This window comes from Eublepharis macularius, chromosome 14 (assembly GCF_028583425.1).
Source record: "Eublepharis macularius isolate TG4126 chromosome 14, MPM_Emac_v1.0, whole genome shotgun sequence".
Taxonomy (NCBI): domain Eukaryota; kingdom Metazoa; phylum Chordata; class Lepidosauria; order Squamata; family Eublepharidae; genus Eublepharis; species Eublepharis macularius.
The window spans coordinates 64,236,716-64,256,295 of NC_072803.1; the positions used below are offsets into that span (position 1 = coordinate 64,236,716).

Genomic DNA, 19,580 nt, shown 5'->3' on the forward strand with positions numbered 1-19,580 from the left:
GGACCCCTACATTCTTCACTTCTTTTCCTGCCCTCTTGCGAGTGCAGGGCTCTGCTGGAGCTCTGACAGCCCTTTGAGCAATCAGGTTGGCTCCAACTGACCATCAACTGACTCCATCCTCTGTCCTTTTCTATATACTACTTACCATCTACCTCGCTTCCCATATGAAGAAGTGAACTGTGGCTCACGAAAGCTCATACCCTACCACTAATTTTAAAGAGTCCAGTAGCATCTTAAAGACTAACCAACTTTATTGTAGCATAAGCTTTTGAGAATCACAGTTCTCTTTGTCAGATGCATCCAGTCTTATGCTACAATAAAGTTGGTTAGTCTTTAAGGTGCTACTGGTCTCTTTACTATTTTGCTACTACAGACTAACATGGGTAATACCTCTGGATCTACCACTAATTTTGTTAGTCTTATAGGTGGTACTGGACTCTTGCTCTTTTCCACTGCTATAGACAGATTAACACAGCTACCCATGTTGATTTATTCCCTTCCCTTGTCTATCTGCCAGTTCCAGAGGAGTACCTATGGATTCCTTTTGGAATCAATGGGCTTAGACTGGAGTAACTGCATAGGATTGCCGTTTATCTGTTGCAGCAAAAACAAACAGAAATCTTGTTGCACCTTAAAGACTAATGTATTTATATTCTAGAAATGTTTTCATGGACTAGAGCCCATTTCATAGGATGTATGAGGTGGATCCCAAGTGATACTGGTTATAACATTCTTCTCCATGATCATGTATATGTTTGCCAGCTGAAGACCTATCTCATGTACCTGATGAAGTGGGCTATAACCCAGTAGAATGAATGTATTTGTAAGCCTGAGGATAGAAGCTTGTGTCTCTGGATTGATGTGATCTGTTTTGGGATATGTCTGAAAAGTGTATAACAAATCCATACTGAAATCTGGAGCAGAAATGTTTCATTTCCCAGTTAGGAGGCCATTACTTTTTTGCCCTTTTAAGAGCCACTGTCCATTCTTCAACAAAGAAACAAGGTTGATAAACATTACAAGCCTCTTGTTATAAATAACAATATTTTATTCCAGGTATTATTCATTCTACAGAAAAGTCTGGATATCATTTCAGATGCAAATTTCTTTTATTTCTGATTGCAGCATGGTTCTTCGGGACAGTAAGGAATCGCTTCTTCTTGAGGAATTGTGGGTTACCAAAACCATTGTCCCACAGATATTCTGGGGAAAGTATTTTGGTTGGTTTATGGTACACAAAATACTTGTTTAAGTGGCTCTCTTCCTGCCAGACAGCCTCCACATTTTTGTTTTTGTCGGCCATGATGGCTTCGTGGCACTTCTTTGTGAGCTTGTAAACTTCCGCCACTGTTCCTCCAAAGAAACCTCCAGCATAGTAAAAATCTCCCTCATCTGGGAGAACGTAAGCTTCTGAGATGGGACGTCATTCATAGGTGAATGCTTGGCGCTCAGCAGCATAGAAACCTGGGTGAATCGTGCCAAATACCTCGCTCAAACTCTCTACTCCCACAGAGTCACTAAACCGCATGTCTACATCAACACACACCAGAAAGTCAACTTCATGGATGAAGCGCTGTTGAGAATAATGACTGAGTATCTCCATCCAGCGCATAAAGATTTCCTGCCACCTGGGGTAATTTTGGACTCTAAGAGGGACTATCTCCCTTCCTCCTTTGACAGTTACGTTAGGAATAGCTTCAGGCCTATCGGTGAAGATATAATACTTCACTCTATGCCCAACCATGAAATAAGTCTCTGCAGTGTCTAGAAACCTGTGAAGGAAGACGACGTACCTAGAAGAAACAAAAGAAATTTCCCATTAGTTAATGGAATATGAACACAACAGGAAACTGTCCAGTCTCAAGACACAATGTTGAGTCATATATGAACAGCAATTCATACATATTTGTTGAGAGGAGAAACATTATCACAATGAGCTTCATAACTTATAAGGGGTCCATTGTGTATTATTCCTTATTGTAAAGTTGAGAGAATGCTTGAATTCAACCATTTGGAATTCATTTACTTATAATTTTCCTATCCCACCTTTCATAGGTACAAGACAATAAAGAGAAAATTAAGACACAATGAACAAAGTAAAATTTAAAAGATCATAAGGCATCAGCTATAACTGATGAAGGCAACGAGGGATAATAATGTAATCCTCATATTTTACTGCTTGTACTGCTCGAATGGCTGCACTTTTACAGTGCAGTCCTAAAAAGATTTACACCCTTCTGTCCATTGATGTCAATGGGCTTACAAGGGCTTACAATGGATGCTGCTTAGAACTGCACTGTAAAATTCCTAAAGCAAGCAGCCACTCCCTTTTAGGGTCTCCACAGTGGTGGCTGAAGGCACTGGGGGCAGGTTCTAAAGTGCTGTTTGTTGCCAGGAGCTGCTTGCAGATCTTCAGTCCACATCAATGCATGTCAAGGAGGCAAGGGCAGCTCTCAGCACCAAAATGGAGACTTCATGTCCAAAATAGAGACAGCAAGGTAATGCGGATCAGTGCTGGGTAGAAGACCTCCCTGGAAACCCATGTATGCCACATGTTTCACAGGAGAAATGCAGGATAATAAGAAAGCATCAGAGACAGAGGAGGCTGTCTACTGTGTCTCTGCATGATCTACTGCTTTGCCCTGCCAACCTTCCAATCACCCTTAAAGCAGGTCTGTGCAGCAGACCATTCATCAGCACCCCCAGTTCCCCAACAACAAGATAGGTTAGCAGAGGAGAGACCAATCAAACCTCAAACACATGAAAGGTATCTGGGCAGCAAGACACCCAAACTGCTGCCTGCTTCGCACTCCAGTCAAGCCATGCTCACTTTTTGATAGCAAATATCGTCAGTCCAATGGACGTGTTCCTTTGTCTGAACTGTTCATTCAGGATTTCCAAGTTGAAGGTTCCTTCCCAAATGATTGGGGCATACCAAGGAGTCATTGTAAGGACGTCATTTCTCCTGTGGAGAAAGAGGACTTCTTCAGAATAATATTACAGAGCTGCACAGACAAGAGGACAACTTTTTGAAAACTCCGTAATTATCAATGTTTCCCCAGTGGGGCTGGGCAGAATCCATTAGGAGTCTGGGACGGCCATCCTTGCAAATGCTGAAGAGTTGTGAGTCTTACTTACGGTGGCTTAAAGATGTGTGGTTTTGTGTAAACCATTCTGAAAAAGAGAGAGAAGTTGGGTTTTAGGAATAATTCTCCACAGAGTGAAAAGTTTCCGAATCATCATAGAATCATAGAGCTAGAAGGGGCCTTTTACAGATGAGCTGTCCAACCCCTTGCCCAATGCAGGAACAGCCTAAAGCATCCCCAACAAGTATTCATCCAGCCGCCCCTTGAAGACTGCAGGTGTTTCTGCTAGATATTCTGGATTCAGCTTCCTTCTCTCTCTGCCAGAGAAAATGCTGGGAGCACTGGAAAGAGCAAGAGGGCAGTTCCTGGGGCCAGAGCCATTAAGGGACACCCCTCCAATGCAAGTGCTGCTGTCTGGCTCTTTGTCCAAGGACTAGCCAGGTTTGAGGCACTGAGTACAGTGCTCCACCCTGTTCTTCACTCTTGACTAGGAAGGCCAAATCCTGCTCACCAGTATCCTTTTTAAAACAGGCATTAAGAGAGCTATCACAGGAAACGGGTCCGGGGGGATCTGGCTCCGCTCTAATTCACAGTCTTTACCATGGCTGAATCCTGTTCCATATCTGCATGCACTATGACAGATTATACAAGGGCCAAACTAGATGTTTGCTTTTAAGGACTTCCGGCTTGGGATTATGAAGGTCTGAAGTGATCTAGGGAGCTGGACCATCCGAGATGCTGTTTTTGGCTGGCGCGGTGCCTTGACCACCCGCAGCCCCGATTTCAGGTAGAAATCGGGCAGGAATGCTTTGTGGCCCCTAGAGTGAGTGATCTCGGCAGAGGGGGGGTTCTGAATAAAGGATTCCCTTTCTGCCTTGAGGTCCCCTCGTAGAAGGGCGGCTATTATCTCTGCAACAGCTTTTGGAGTCATTTAATTGGCACAGGACCTTCGTACTCAAGCTTCAGGAACGGATTTAAAGTAGAATTGAACAAAAGAAACAGTGAGTACAACCCAAGAAGAACATATGAAGTAAAGATTGCTATCTCCCCTAACGGACTAGATAATTAAACAAAGACCAAAGTATATTGAATTAAAGAGACAGATACCTAAAGCGGAGGAAGTAAGAAAGTGATTGGGAGTGGAAATTGTGACTTTTTGAATATAAGAGAGCTAAAAGGAGTGAAAAAGACGTTTTGTTTTGCATACCTGTGGTTTGAGAGATAACGACGCAGGGAAGGAGTGTGGGAAGCGGCTGAAAGATCGCGAGAAGTGGAGTACTCGTTAAAAGCAGCGAGCTGCGGCTAGAAGGGCAGGAAGTGTGTTGGGGGAGCAACGGAAGGAGAACAGCGTGGGACAGAGGACCTGAGAGGAAGCGGAAATTCGCCATCTTGAGTGTGGGAAAGGTTGGAGACTTCACCATAGACCAGGGCTGTTTCCAGATGGCTTACCTGAAGCCGCTCCATGCCGCAAAATTGTGGATCGTGCCAGGGAAAACGCGAAATATCGCGTTTTCTCGTGTGTGTTTTGCGCGACGTTGCACAAAACTCGTGCAAGAAAACGTGATATTTCGCGTTTTCCCCGGCATGATCCACAACATTGCAGCATGAAGCGGCTTCAGGTAAGCCATCTGGAAATGGCCTATATTATAGAGAAAAAACGCCAGACATTTTGAAGAAGGGAAATTCGCCATTTTGAGTAAGGGAAGGTTGTGAATTTTACCATAGACTGTACCATAGAGAAAAGACGCCCGACATTTTGAAAGATATAAAAATTGGACTATTAATTTAAGATTTAATACGGAATTTTAAAGTGACAGGTGAGAAAACGGAGTTGAGAAAGAGAGCGGATTCGTGGGGCGCCAAGGCAAGTCCAGTGATGGCAAAAAAAGATAAAGATAGAGACTGGCAGATGGCGATTGAAAGCTTGGATAAAAAAGTGACAGAGGGCAATAAAGAAATAAATGAAATTATACAAAGGACACAAGAAATGGTTCAGGAATCGCAAAAACAGATACAGGAGTCACAGCAAAATTTATTGAAGGATATTAAAGAGGCTATAAAATCTGAAGTGGCAGAGTTGGCGAAAAATATTGATGAGATAAAAAAGCTGCAAGTAACACAGCAGAAGGTACAGGAGGTGGAACTCAGAACGGATGGCATAAAAGCAGAAACATCAGCATTAAGTGACAGGATGGTGGTGATGGAATGCAAAGCAACGGAAAAACAACTTCGTTTTAGAGGCATTCCAGAGACAATGGCAGGATCAACCTTGAAGCAAATCACTGAAATAATAGCAGAATTTCTAAATAAGGAAAAAGAAGAGGTGGCGGCCAGTCTGGATATAGCCTACAGAGTGAATTCAAGATATGCAGAGCAAAAGAATCTACCAAGAGATGTTATTGTCCAGCTAACTACAAAGAGAATGAAGGAGGAAATTATTAGAAAGCATTTTGAATCCCCGTTGGTACTTGAGGGGACAAGGGTCAGAATTATGAAGGAGTTACCGAGGAGAGTGTTGCAAGAGAGAAAGAAATACAGAGATTTGACACAGAAACTGAAATCTATGAATATAAGATATAGATGGGAAATACCTGAAGGTTTGAGTTTTGAGTTCCAATCTGTGAGACAAGTGATTAAATCAAAACATGCAATGGAAGTGTTCCTGTTGGAGAACGAAAAAGACTTACCTAAAACAAGTAGACTTTAAATATGGAGTACAAATTAATATCATGGAATGTAAATGGACTTACTGTGCAATCCTATGGCCGGCCCCAACACCGGCGTGCCTGCGCAAGTGGAGCAGTGGCGCCGCCAGGCCGTATCCTGTGCCCGTAAAGTGCAGCGGCGCCAGCCCTGGCAGCAGCACAGAGATGCAAATTGGGAGAACCAGAAAGTGTTGTGGGCGGGTGTAATGCACGGCCGCCGCCAGGCGCAGCCAAAGGGCGCTATTCCTGACAAGCGGCAGGGGGAGGGGCCAGGAAAGGCGCAGCCTATGGGCAGCACGCGATCCCGGCCAGGCCCCAGAGCAGCAGGCAAACCGCGCCCATGCCGGCAGACTGCCTCGGCTCGTGCGTCGGGCGGGGCTCGCAGTTGGGAAGGAGAGGGGTGGGCGTGGTCTGAGGAGCCTCTCCCCCGTTTGCCCAATGTAGCACCAAGTCCGTGGCGGCCGTGTCGAGAGGTTGGCATGGGACTGGCAGGCACCCTGCCATGAGGAATCCAGGGCAGCAGCCAGTCTCTGGCAGCAGGGAACAGCCACCAAGTGGCGCCGAAGGGGAGGGCTGGCATGAGGCCGCCACCAAGAGGCAGACACAGCGGGCCTGCCCCCTCGTCCCCATCCCAAGGCAAAGAACACAGACACCCATTGCACAGAAATCAGCCTTTATTATTATATCATCCCACCTCCCCCAGCAGATGTGAGGAAGGGGAGGCGTGTAGGAGAGCCGCCTGTGCAGCAAAACACCCCACCCCACCCCCAAGGCGGCAGCGGCGGTCACCGGCGAGGCCGGCGGCCGGACCCCCTTGGCCATCCACGGGCCCGGCCTCTCGCACGCAACTGGGCCCGAGGGAGGGGTGCCTCTGGGGCGGGTGGAGCTGCTGCAGCGGGTGGGGCCGGAGGGTCGAGGATGGCGACGAGCCGCCCGAGCAGGGCTTCGGCACGGGCTTGAGAGGCACGGAGCCCTTCCCCCACTTCCAGTACCGCAGCCATGAACTCCCGGCCGCGGTTGTTCGCCTCCTCCCATGCAGCGTGCACCTCTAGCCGCTCCCTCTCGATCGCCGCCCACATTGTGGCTAGTGTCGGGGGAAGCCGCTGGGCAGGGCGGGGGCCGCGAGCCCGTGCGCCTGGAAGGACCCCCTCCATGGGCCCCTCCCCCTCAGAGGCGGAGCCAGGTCCTTCCCGCACACGGCCCATGGCACCTGGGGGCGGGGGGGCTGGAGGGGATGGTGCTGCAGGCTGGGACAGCTCCTCGAGCGGCTCTGTCGATGAGGTGTCCTGAACCGGCGGAGTCCCAGGGCCACCTTCACCCTCCACCGACACAGGGAAGCCAAGCGACTGCAGGAGAGCCGCTCCGGCAGCAGAGGTCCTCCGGGAGGGTGGCAGCTCGCGCAGCTGGGCAATCACCTCCCCGCCTATCTCCAGGCGCATGGTCCCTGCTGGAGTGAGACATGGGTGGGAAGAGGCCCCAGGGAGGGAAGAGCAGCGGCCCAACATGGGCTGCCACAGGCCACCGAGCCGGGCCAAGCACACCCATTCCAGCTGCGGCCGCAGCCCCTCGTCTTGAGACCGGTCGGCGCCATGAGGGGCCTTGGATGTGTGGCCGAGGCCGGTGGCCGAGCCGGTCCCTGGCCCCACCAGCAGCAGGGCCACAGATACATACCGCGCTCCGGATCCATGCCCCCCGACGAACCCGGTTGAGGCTCCTCGTCGCTGGCAGCAGGGGCTTGCTGTGGCGGTGGAAGGGCTGCCTGTTCCTGGGCCCCGCTCTCTGCCAGGGGGGGCACAGACTCCGCTGCCTCTGCCGCCGCCTGGCTTGGGTCTGGACCCTCAGGGGCCGTGCCTACTCACGGGAGAGGCCCTGTCACACATGTGCCACGATCCATGCGTTCCCCCCCCTCGCCTCCCTGAATCCACAAATACTAACCGGGCAGGACCTCAACGCCCAGGCCGCCCACCACCGCCTCCGGGATGACCGCTCGCATGACCGCCTCTGGGCCTGGGAGCCCCTCGTCAAGGGCCCGCTCATAAGGAACCCCCTGAGACATGAGGAGGCGCACTCGTTTGCGCACGGGCCCGAAAGAATCATTCCAGCGCTTCATTGCCGAGTGAGCAGTGCGGGGCGCGTTGCCCACAGCCGAGACCCTGTCAGCTGCCATCTGCCAGAATGCCCGTCGTCGAGACCGGGACGAGGCGCCCCTGTGCGTGCTCAGGGCGACCTCCGCATTCTCCACCACGAGCCCAAAAAGCAGCACTCTCTCGGCCTCCGTCCAGTTTGCCTGGCGCTGGCTTCCGCCGCCACTAGTGCTCTCAGCAGACATGGGGGTAGTGCCCGCTGGAATGTCCGGTCCCCGAGATAAGTGGTGGGAACCAGCCACCTAGTCATGTGCCCATCCATCCCCTCGGCAAGATGGAGGAGGGCACAGGCGGTGCAGGACCGGGAAGGGTGGCTGGGACGGCCCATGCAGCGGACAGAGGACCTGCTCCTGAGCACCACTTGCAACGGGCCGCTGAGACCGGTAGGCCTGCTGCTTCCAGGTGCGTGGGGGGGGGTTCAGGGTGCTGGAACTCAACCTGCGCTCCTTCCAGGCAGGACCTCGATCATCCCCGCCTGGTGCCCACCACTGCCGCTGCAGCTCCCAGCCATCCGGACCAGCCACCTCCTGCCAGCCGTGTTTGTCCGAGCGGCCCTCAGGCGGTGCCGCCTCAGACGCCGACGCCGGTTCCAGGCCAGGGTGCCATCCCTGCTCCTGGGTGACATGACTTGCCTGGACCGCTTCCGTCTGGACAGGGCAGCCATACAGGCTCTGTGCGAGGAGCTCGCGCCCGCCCTTCAGGGGCAAGCTGCGGCTCCCCGGGGCATCCCCGTCCTCCAGAGGGTCCTGCTGTCCCTCCGCTACCTTGCGACCGGCTCCTTCCAGGGAGTGATGGCTGAGGCCTTGGAGGTCTCCCAGTCATCCGCCATGTCAGGTCCAGTGTATATCTAAACTGTGGTGTATATCTAAACCCATGGTGTACTGACTCCATTTTCTAATGCTTCTAGTGTCTAAGTGCTTTCTTCCCAGGTGCACCAGTTCCCAGGCAGCATTCCCACCGGAGGAGACTGTTTTGTCTAACACCGTTCCACCAAGCATTGGCCTTGAAGGAGAGCAGCTTCCCAGGACTGAGAGATGTTGTTTTGAGAACTGTGGGGGGAGGCTAATCCAGATGGGTATTGTTACTCTGTACCTTATGCTTGCTCTTCATTGGTAACAATGATCATGTACCATCCTGAGTCTCCTATTCAGGACAGTGGACTATAATGGACCTTTTCTGCAGTAAAGTTTCCTTTTCCAAACAATGGACTTGTGTTTGCTTCTAAAGGGAACCCTGTAGTGAGAGCCTTATTTAGCCACAGTCTGACATTTTGTTACCAATCATGTCTGAGTCGGGCCCAGCGGAATCCAAGGTTGTCCCGGACAGGGATCCTTTGTTTGATCCGTATGCGTCTCCCAGTGCAAGCCGTATGCGTCAACCAGTGCAAGCCCAAGACTCCCAGGAGCTGGGAGCAGCCGGGAACGGGACCGGAGCCTCCACTTCCACCCCGCCTCTCATCGACCTCGGTGCTCGGGACGAGACCGAAGGCGACCTCGGGGCAAGGCCAAAGGCGACCGCTCTCCCCTTGATCTCGGTACCCACCCCGTCGGAGTGGGGAGCCAGACCCCGAGAAACGAGAGAGCGCCGGGCAGGGGGACTCCATCCACGAGTTTCGATGGACGGGCGCCGAAGCCTAGAAACCGTCCCTGAGCTAGATAGCAGCCAACCATGGCGATATTGGAACAGGACGTTTGAGCAGACGGAGGGGGACACGTCCCGCCGCGGCGCCCTGAGTTGGGATTATTCCGAACTTGCTCCGTGGAAAGAGCCAACTGAAGTTCCTGAACAAAGTTGGGAGCAGATACAAGGTCGCACCTATGCGGTAGATACCAGCATCTCGGCAGTGACGGGTCTGGCCAAGGGAATTCTAGCAGCGAGATCGCGAGTCGTTCAAGGGGACCCTCCTCCTTGGGGCCCCTTTTCCCCGGTGAGTGCAACGAATGGAGGTTCCATGAGGGAGCAACCGGGGCCAAGTCGAATGCAACAGTTAGAAGCTAAACTGATGGATATGGAAGAAAGTTTGGCTCATGCCATTCATTTAATTTCTGCAATGGGAGCAGGAGAGAGACTGTCTCCTGAAGAGATGGCGGTACAGATAGCTACCCTCCAAAGTGTCATCTCCTATCCGGTGGAGGGAGTCCAGCAACGGTCGTCACCTACCGGAGAGGGGGACACCTACCCTGGCGAATCGGGAGAACAACCCAAGGAATTTCCCAAACAGCACGAAATTCCACCGAGAGGGGATAACCCGGTTGAGCCACCCGGAGAGACTCCCACCGAACCTCCTAACTCGGGAGGGGATGTGCCGCCAGACGAGACTCCCGTTGAGCGGCCTACGGAAGGGGAAGAAAAGCCAAGTGAGACACCGGTGATACCCCCCCATACTTCTCCTATAACGGTCCGGCCGGACCAATCGGGAGCACACCCGGCTCCATCCGAGGAGGAAGCCCCTCGTCAACCGCGGGAAACTGTTCCCGTCGGGCAACCTTCGGGGGACGGTCTACCAGCGCCACGAGGCCAGCCTTTGCTTCCCAGAATAACGACGCCCGGAGGGGCAAGCCCGCGCGGCCTTCCACCCGTCCGACCTTCGCCGCTGCGGCCCCTCTCACCTCGACCGCAGCTCATACCGTTGCAGCAGCCACAGGACCAGCCCGCCTTACCACCCCCGAATCAACCGGGAAGGCCCGCACCACTACGACATCTCCAACCCCCTCCTCCGCGGCCGATCCCCACTCAACCACACCAGCCTCCTCCACCTCGACAGCTACCGCCAACGCCTCCCGTGTTACCAGCCAGACCAAGACTGCCGCCACCTGCTCGCCCGCCACTGCAGCCTCCGGCCCAACCGAGACCACCCCCGGCAGCCCAACCACGGCAACCTCCGCCAGCACCGCCGGTACAACCGCCGCCAGTACAACCGCTACCGTTGCCCCAACCGAGGCCCCAGTTACCTCCTCCCGCGCCCCAGGCGCAATTAAGACTGCCGATGGACTTCTACCCAGCGCCTGCTCCGAGACAAGAACTCCCGATGGGCTGGGTGAAACTGGAAGCCACTTTCGATGGGGATCCCTCCAAACTAGGATTTTTCTTGGTGCAAGTGGTACAGTTTTTCAACCGGTGGGGACACCTCTTCGGCAGTGAGGCCAGTCAAATTGAACATCTTGGATCTCGCTTACAAGGCAAGGCAGCGGACTGGTATGTAGGACTATACAATGTTGGGGCCCCAGAACTCGATACTCTCCAGGGGTTGGTGGATGCTATCCGAGCACAATATGAAGACCCCTTAGAAGAAACCAGGGCCCGAACAGAATTGCAAGCCATCAAACAAGGTAGCATGTCAGCAAGAGACTATGTCACAAAATTCCGGCAATTGGCAGCCAAGTGCCCTAGGTGTGAGGAGTCCACCAAGATCATTCTGTTCAAGCAAGGACTAAACCCGAGACTTTTGGACAGAGCCCTCATGCAAGACAATCCCCCTACGTTGTTAGGTTGGATCCAACTTGTTTGCGAAGTGGAGAATCGCATTTTGGAAGTCCGTTTGGTTGAACAACAACAACAAACGGGACAAAGAAGACCATTGACTTTACAGAAGGGAGGACGGGGAGCTGGCTACGCCACCCGTGGAGCGAGAGATGCTAGATGGCAACAAGGGCTGTGTTTGCAATGCGGACAAGCTGGTCACTTTGCAGCACAATGCCCCTACCGGCCTGTGCAAAGACCTCCGCTTCAACTACGGCGTCCAACCCTTGCTCCGTTTCCTACTCTCCAACGCCCGATTCCCGCGCCACGAGCGAATAGAGGCTGCGGCGCTTCCCAAAGGCCAGCCTCAGAGAGAGGGCTGGAAGCGGAAGAAGTTATGGAATACGACCCCGCTTCCCCAACCGCAGAAGTCAATCCAGAAAGTCCCCAGTCGGGAAACGAGATGGATCTGTCGTAAAAGGGCCCAAACGACAGATCCGCCCCAAGCCAGTCCCTGCACGGAACCGGCCGCCTGGGTCCATCTTATTCATGCCAGTGACTCTAATCAACCCAGAGAGAAAAATGCACATTCGGGTGCAAGCTCTTATTGACTCGGGCTGTTCGAGAGACATCATTGCCCCAGCTCTAGTCAATGGACTGGTCTTACCAACTCGGGATTTACAAAATCCAGTAATCTTTGAGCAAATGGATGGTACCAACATGAACCCTGTCACAACTGAGACCATCCCAGTGATCACAGGCATGGGACAACATTGGGAAAGGAGGTCCTTCGTCATCAGCTCTACTGCCAAGTACCCGTTAATTCTAGGCAGCAAATGGCTATGTGATCACAATCCCTACATAGACTGGGCACAAGGATGTATTACCTTCAGCCATGCCAACTGTAAAAATCACCGTTGGAACCAAAACTGGGGCGATGATCCAACTCATACTGAAAAGGCCCTTCTCACCCAAGAAGAAGTCAACCAAATACCTGAACCGTATTGGCCTTTTCTAAATGCTTTTTCTGAGGAGGAAGCTGATACTCTACCCCCGCACCGACGAACGGACTGTGCGGTGGAAATTTTACCCGGAGCCTCACTGCCCAAAGGACGACTCTATCCCATGAGTCTCCATGAACGCGAAGAGCTCCGGAAATTCATCGACACCAACCTCCAACGAGGGTTCATCCGCCCAGCCAATAGCCCCCACGCCGCTCCGGTCCTCTTCGTGAAAAAGAAGGATGGGGGACTCCGACTGTGCACGGATTTCCGAGGACTGAATGCAGTGTCCACCAACAACGCCTATCCTATACCGCTCATCCGAGACCTTCTCAACGTCGTGGCCCAAGGTAAGATCTTTACGAAATTAGATCTAAAAGATGCTTACTTCCACATTCGTATCAAGGCAGGGGATGAGTGGAAAACCGCGTTTAATACGCCTCTCGGACAATATGAATACTTAGTTATGCCTTTTGGATTGACGGGAGCCCCGTCTGTATTCATGTCCATGATAAACGAAGTTCTACACGAATTTCTGTACAAAGGGGTGGTGGTGTACCTTGATGATGTTTTAATTTATTCGGACACCGAGGAAGAACATATTCAAATGGTACAAAAGGTCCTGGCCACCTTGATGAAGAATAAACTGCCCATCAAGTTGTCCAAATGTGAATTCCATAAAACCGAACTCACTTACCTCGGGTATTGTATCTCCCAAGAGGGTCTAAAAATGGATCCAGCCAAAATACAAGCGATCCAAGACTGGCAAACACCCACCACCCGTAAAGAACTGCAATCCTTCCTGGGTTTTGCCAACTTCTATAGAGACTTCATAGCAAATTTCGCCCAAATCACACTCCCCTTAACAGAATTGCTGAAAACAAAAGATAAAGGGGACCAAGCTAAAAAACCCTCCTCCAAACTACAATGGACCCCCGATTGCCAAACTGCCTTCGAATGCCTAAAAAAGCAATTTGTAACGGAACCCATCCTCTCCCACCCCAACGAACAATCCCCTTTCATAGTGCAAGTCGACGCCAGCGATACGGCAATAGGGGGAGTTTTACTGCAGAAGGGGGAGGATGGAAGATTGCGGCCTTGTGCGTTCTTGTCTAGAAAATTTTCGGAGGCGGAAAGGAATTGGAATGTGTGGGAGAAGGAGGCTTTTGCAGTAAAAGCAGCCCTTACTAACTGGAGACATTGGCTGGAGGGGGCGCAATACCCTTTCGAGGTTTGGACAGATCATAAAAATCTGGAGGCCCTCCGAAGCCCACGCAGACTGAATGCCAAGCAATTGCGATGGGCGGAATTCTTTTCCAAATTCAACTTCACTCTAAATTATCTTCCGGGCAAAACTAACTTTTTGGCGGACGCCCTATCGCGCATGCCCCAACATAAGAGCAAACGGGAGGAGACTGTCGACACGGTCTTCTCGCCTACGCAACTTGGGGGCGTGGCGACTACTCGCAGTCGTGCCAAGCCGCCCCTCCCGGCCAACCAGGAGTGGAAATCGAAACTTAAAACTGAAGTGGAGAAGGAGGGGGATAAAGCTCCGCGAAACAAACTGACCCAATCCCCACACGGGGATTGGCTAGCTGGGAGCAAGTTTTATGTCCCAGACAGCCTCAGGCTGGAGGTATTGCAGCGCTGTCATGATGCTCCCACTGCTGGTCATTATGGGTATCTGAAAACTTTGCACCTAATCCAAAGGCAATTCTGGTGGCCGGGCATGCGCAAAGACATTTCCCAATATGTTAGTTCCTGCCCCGTTTGCCTCAGCGCCAAAACCAGAAAAGGAAAACCTCTGGGTCTCCTGCAGCCCTTGGAAACACCCAACAGACCTTGGGAAATAATATCCATGGACTTTATCACTGATCTACCTATTTCAAAAGGACATAATTGTATTTTAGTTGTGGTAGATCTGTTCTCCAAACAAGCTCATTTTATTCCCTGTACTGCTATACACTCCGCTCGAAAACTAGCGGATTTGTTTTTAAAACACATCGTAAAATTACATTCTTTTCCGTCCAAGGTGATTTCGGATCGCGGCGGACAGTTCGTTGCCAACTTCTGGCGGGAGCTTTTGAGAATGTTGAATATTGAGCAAGGTATCAGTTCAAGCCACCACCCACAAACCGACGGACAATCCGAAAAAACAAACCAGATACTAGAACAGTTCCTTCGTTGCTACATTAATTTTCAACAAGATAATTGGGTGGACCTTCTCCCCCTAGCCGAATTCTCATATAACAACAGTGTACACGCTTCAACGGGAGAGGCCCCTTTCAAAATTGTCTATGGAACTCACTTCAATCCCTTCCCGTTGGACGCTCCCCCTCTCCATTCCTCTAAATTGCCAGATGTATCTTCGTGGTGGGGGGAGGCGGCGCAACAGTGGACTCTTATTAAGAAACACCTTGAAAAAGCCAAACTGGATTACAAAAAATACGCAGATCGCCATCGTGTGGCCGAATGGGAATTACAACCGGGAGATCATGTGTATATTTCCACAAAGAACCTGAAACTAGCTCAGACAAGCCGCAAACTCGCTCTGAAATTCCTGGGACCTTTTCCTGTGCGCAAGATAATAAATAAAGTAACTGTTGCTGTAACTTTGCCCAAGAACCTGCGCCATGTGCATGATACGTTCCATGTCAGTCTTTTAAAGAGAGCTCCCACCGACAACAAATGGCACATCAAAGCTCCACCCATTCCAACTTTAATTGACGACCAAATACACTATGAGGTACAACAGATTTTGGACTCTAAACTCAAGCGAAATCAGCTTTTTTACCTCATTAGATGGAAGGACTTTGATTCTGGTTACGATGAATGAGTGAACTCTGCACATGTTCATGCTCCTAGATTAACCAAAGCTTTTCATACTCGCTACCCATATAAACCAGGGGGGGATTTGTTTTAAGGGGGGCAGAATGTCAGGTCCAGTGTATATCTAAACTGTGGTGTATATCTAAACCCATGGTGTACTGACTCCATTTTCTAATGCTTCTAGTGTCTAAGTGCTTTCTTCCCAGGTGCACCAGTTCCCAGGCAGCATTCCCACCGGAGGAGACTGTTTTGTCTAACACCGTTCCACCAAGCATTGGCCTTGAAGGAGAGCAGCTTCCCAGGACTGAGAGATGTTGTTTTGAGAACTGTGGGGGGAGGCTAATCCAGATGGGTATTGTTACTCTGTACCTTATGCTTGCTCTTCATTGGTAACAATGATCATGTACCATCCTGAGTCTCCTATTCAGGACAGTGTACTATAATGGACCTTTTCTGCAGTAAAGTTTCCTTTTCCAAACAATGGACTTGTGTTTGCTTCTAAAGGGAACCCTGTAGTGAGAGCCTTATTTAGCCACAGTCTGACACGCCAGCCGCTGCCTGCATGCCTTCCTGGACGCCCTAGTTGGTCGGATCCGCGAGCACATCCACTTTCCCACCTCGGAGGCAGAGTTGGCACCCATCCGGGCTGGCTTCTCCTCCCTTGCAGGCTTCCCCAATGTGATTGGAGCAGTCGACTGCACGCATGTGGCCATATGTGCTCCCAGAGAGGAGCCGCAGGTCTACAGGAATCGGCACCGGTTCTACAGTATCAACGTCCAGGCAGCCTGTGACCACCAGGGGATCTTCACGGACCTCGTTGCCAAGTTCCCGGGAAGCGTCCACGACGCACAGATCTTCACCACCTCCGGCCTGAACAGGCTCCTGTCATCATGGCCTGAGGGGAGAGGCTGGCTCCTAGGTCAGGAGTTGGTGGGGGAGCTGTGAGGGGACGGGGATGGGAAGGGAGATCCTAACACCGCCTCCCCTTGCAGGTGACCGTGGCTATCCATTGCTGCCTTACCTCCTGACGCCATACCCTGCGGATGAGCCCGCCGACAGAGCCAACTACAACCAGGCCCACCGGCGCACGAGGATGGTGATCGAACGTGCTTTCGGTCAGCTGAAAATGTGCTTCAGATGCCTCCATCACACGGGCGGCCGCCTGGCCATGCAGCCGTTCACCGTCGCCAAGCTCGTGGCTGCCTGTGTCATGCTGCACAATATTGCCGTGCGCCAGCAGCTCCCCTTGCCAGCCACAGAGGGCCCAGGCGAGGACCCCTGGCTGCCGCCCGCCGGTCGCCTTTCTCCTGACGCCCCTGCAGAGCCCCAGGAGCATGACCGAGCTGTGCGAGACAGGGTCGCGGAGCACCTGTGGCATGCTGCGCGCTGAGGGCCATGCCTGGCCATGGGAGGCTCGGCCGGCCAAACACTCGCCCTTTACGCCCCTTTGGTGTCCCAGGCGGCCCCTCCGAGTCCCCGCTCCCTCGACCCCTGCATGTAGAGAGCATGGGAAAGTCGCCCCAGCCAGCACCCACCGCCCCCCATGGACGGGCTGCACTGGAAGAGCGGTTAACGAACTTGGCTTTATTCCCAATCGATTCCAGGGCCGCATCAGGCGCCCAGAGAGCAGCTTGCCAACCCAGAACCCCGGCCTCAGCAGCCAGGAGGGTGAGGGCTAGGTAGCGCGTCGGAGCAGGGGGAGGCCAGCGGCCCCGCCACGGCATCCCCATTACAGAGCAGAGGCCCGGCTGGGGTCCCAGATGCCTGTGCCTGGGATGGCATATCGGCAGCTGCCCGGCCGTCCGCGGGGACGGGCTCCAGCTTTGGCCGCTTCCTGCCAGGCCCCTCCACTGGGTCACCCTCTGGGTCTTCAGCAGGTGGCGGGTAGCGGGGTGGAGACCAGGCGGTGAAGCCCCTCCCAAGTTCCTCCTCATCTGGCGAGGGGCTCCGGGCGGGCGCCGCTGTGGGGGCAAGAGGTGGGGGATGGGAGCGTCAGGGCCCCTGTGGGCTCTGGGGTTGTCGTCGCGGCCGCAGGCCACCCCACCCCACATGCCCGTGCCCCTCCTGTTGTCGAGACTCACATGGTGCCGCTGCCCACGCCTGCTGGAATGCCCCGTGAACCCGGTCCATGGCAGCCATCCACCTGTCATTGATGGTCCCTGCAGAGGGGGGAGAGAGGGAGGGGGGCACCCATTGGTGGCAGCCCGGCATGTGCTGCAAGCACCTGCAACCTGCGCCTCGACAGAAGTGGCTGGGACGCCTCCGGGCCCTTACGGCCTGCCCTCTGTGGCAGCGGAGGAGGCCCCCCAGATGGCGCCGAGGACCCCGACTTACTGCGCGCGGGGCCCGCAGCCACCTCCTCTTCCAGGAGGTCATGCTCCACCTCGCACAGCGCCGCGTCTAGCCACGCTCGTATGAGGTGGGCCTCCTCCGCACGGCCAGGGAAAAGCTCCTCCAGGTAAACTGGCCGCGCAGTCATCGCACCCTCATCTGCCAGGAGGTCATTCCCGGCTGCCTTGGCAATGAGCTGGGCCCCGGGCCTGGCCGCCCACTGCTCCCGCCACCCGTCGCCCTCCATGCAGCCAGAACCGCTGTGGGTATAGTGTTTCTGTGCTGCCCGCCGAACTACACCGCCCGCCGGCATGACCTTGGAGGGTCTGAGATGTAACAATTCCCTATCTTCTGTCTGGCAGCTGCATAGTTCATGGGTAGGTTCAGCACAGGCCCCCCGGCTCAGACCTGTGGGTTGGAGGGGAGGGGGCCGCGGTGGTTGGCTTCCTATGGCCCCAGGGCCCTCTTCCCTTTCGGGGATGCTGTGCTGCTCAGGTGCATCCTTGCAGGATGCGAACCCTTGGGCCTGGCCATACGGTGCGCCGTGGGACTGGGAATAAAGCTCATCTACCCATGGACCCGTGTCTGCCTGCGATACTTTGGTGAACTGCCAGCCATATCCTGCCCTGGCACCATGAGCGCATGACCAGGCCCGCTGTGACAGCGCATCCCTTCCAAGAGGGGGGGTGCTTAGGATGCACAAGGACTGGCCAGGGGCCGCTCTGGCATGTCTTCCACATTGCCCTAACTCACCTGCCCTGCCTGGCATGCCGCCCTGAGCTGGGGCAATCACGCAACCTGCCATCGGGGGGCCCTCCCGGGGCCTGGGGTGGCCACCCAGCCTGCATGGCCCGGCCGGGGGAGGGGCGTGCTGTGGCAGCCAGCCGGGGGGCCTCGGGCTCCCGCATTTTGGCCACTTTGCGCAGCTGGTGCGCTCTTCCACTGCCCCTGTGGGCAGGGCCAGCGGCCTTCCCTGTAGGATTGGCGGGGCTGGCAGCCTAGGAGTGGTTCCCCCCCCGGCAGGGCAACGCGAGCGGCCACAATTGCTGAACGCAGGAGACGGTGCCGGGCCAGGGCGGAGCCACAGGCAGCCTCGGACACACCCCTTCCCTCCCAACAACCACGCTGTGTTGGTGCGGGGGCCTTGCAACTGCCCCACAGGATTGGATGCGAGGCAGGACGCCCTGGGGTGGAAGGTGTTGGAATGACCAATGGGGCTGCTGCAGACGCCCGAGGGGCTGGACCCACTCTGGGAGGCGGCCGCTCACAGGACTGTGTTGCTGGGGCTGCGGCTGCGATGGGGGCGACCCTCCCCAGGCGCGCGAGACCTCCTGCCCGGGATATGGCATCCGCCTGCCACCACCCTGGATTCTCCACTGGTGGGGCTAGGGTTCCAGCGAGCGGACCGTTTCCCCTGCCATCTCCCACCCCCTTGCAGCGGCAGCTCGCACCACCCTCTCCCTGGCTTATCGGGTGCCAGCTACTCTCCCCACCAGGGATTGATCCCCCTCCCCGCTCACATGCCCCGCCCCAACCCTCTACCTGGCCATAGATGCAGGGGGGTTAGCCGTGTTAGCCTGTGGTAGCGAATTCAAAAAGGGTCCCGTAGCACCTTTAAAACTAACCAATTTTATTGTAGCATAGGCTTCTGAGAATCAAGTTCTCTTCGGCAGATGGGTACAGACACTGGTCAAATACAGAGGAGGAGGGGGGAGGAGGAGGGAGGGAGGGGGCGTTACTGTGAGGGGAGGGAGGGGGCGGGGAGGCAAGACGGGGTGTGTCGGATACATTTGTGGCAATGTGCAGGTGGAGATATGTGACGGGAGTGTTGGGGGAGGGGCGGAGGACGAAGTCAGACTCGCAGACACAGAAGGCAGTTGTTGTACATCTCGTTTTATTGCACTGGAAAAAGTGGGCTTGCGTTTAGGCTGGCGAGGGAGTCGGAGCATTCCACACAGCCCTCCTTCCCGCTCGGAGGGGCGGGGCTGGGATGCAGGCCGCGGCGCGACGGTGCTTCCTGGGCTG

General features: G+C 54.1%; 1 long non-coding RNA gene and 1 pseudogene across 1 annotated transcript in view; one reads left to right on the forward strand and one right to left on the reverse strand.

The window, feature by feature from the left end:
• LOC129342166 (uncharacterized) overlaps window positions 1-19,580 on the forward strand; it is a 200,717-nt gene that overhangs the window by 173,613 nt on the left and 7,524 nt on the right. The window lies entirely within an intron of this gene.
• Window positions 1,058-19,580, reverse strand: part of LOC129342163 (coiled-coil domain-containing protein 180-like) — a 76,166-nt pseudogene continuing 57,643 nt past the window's right edge.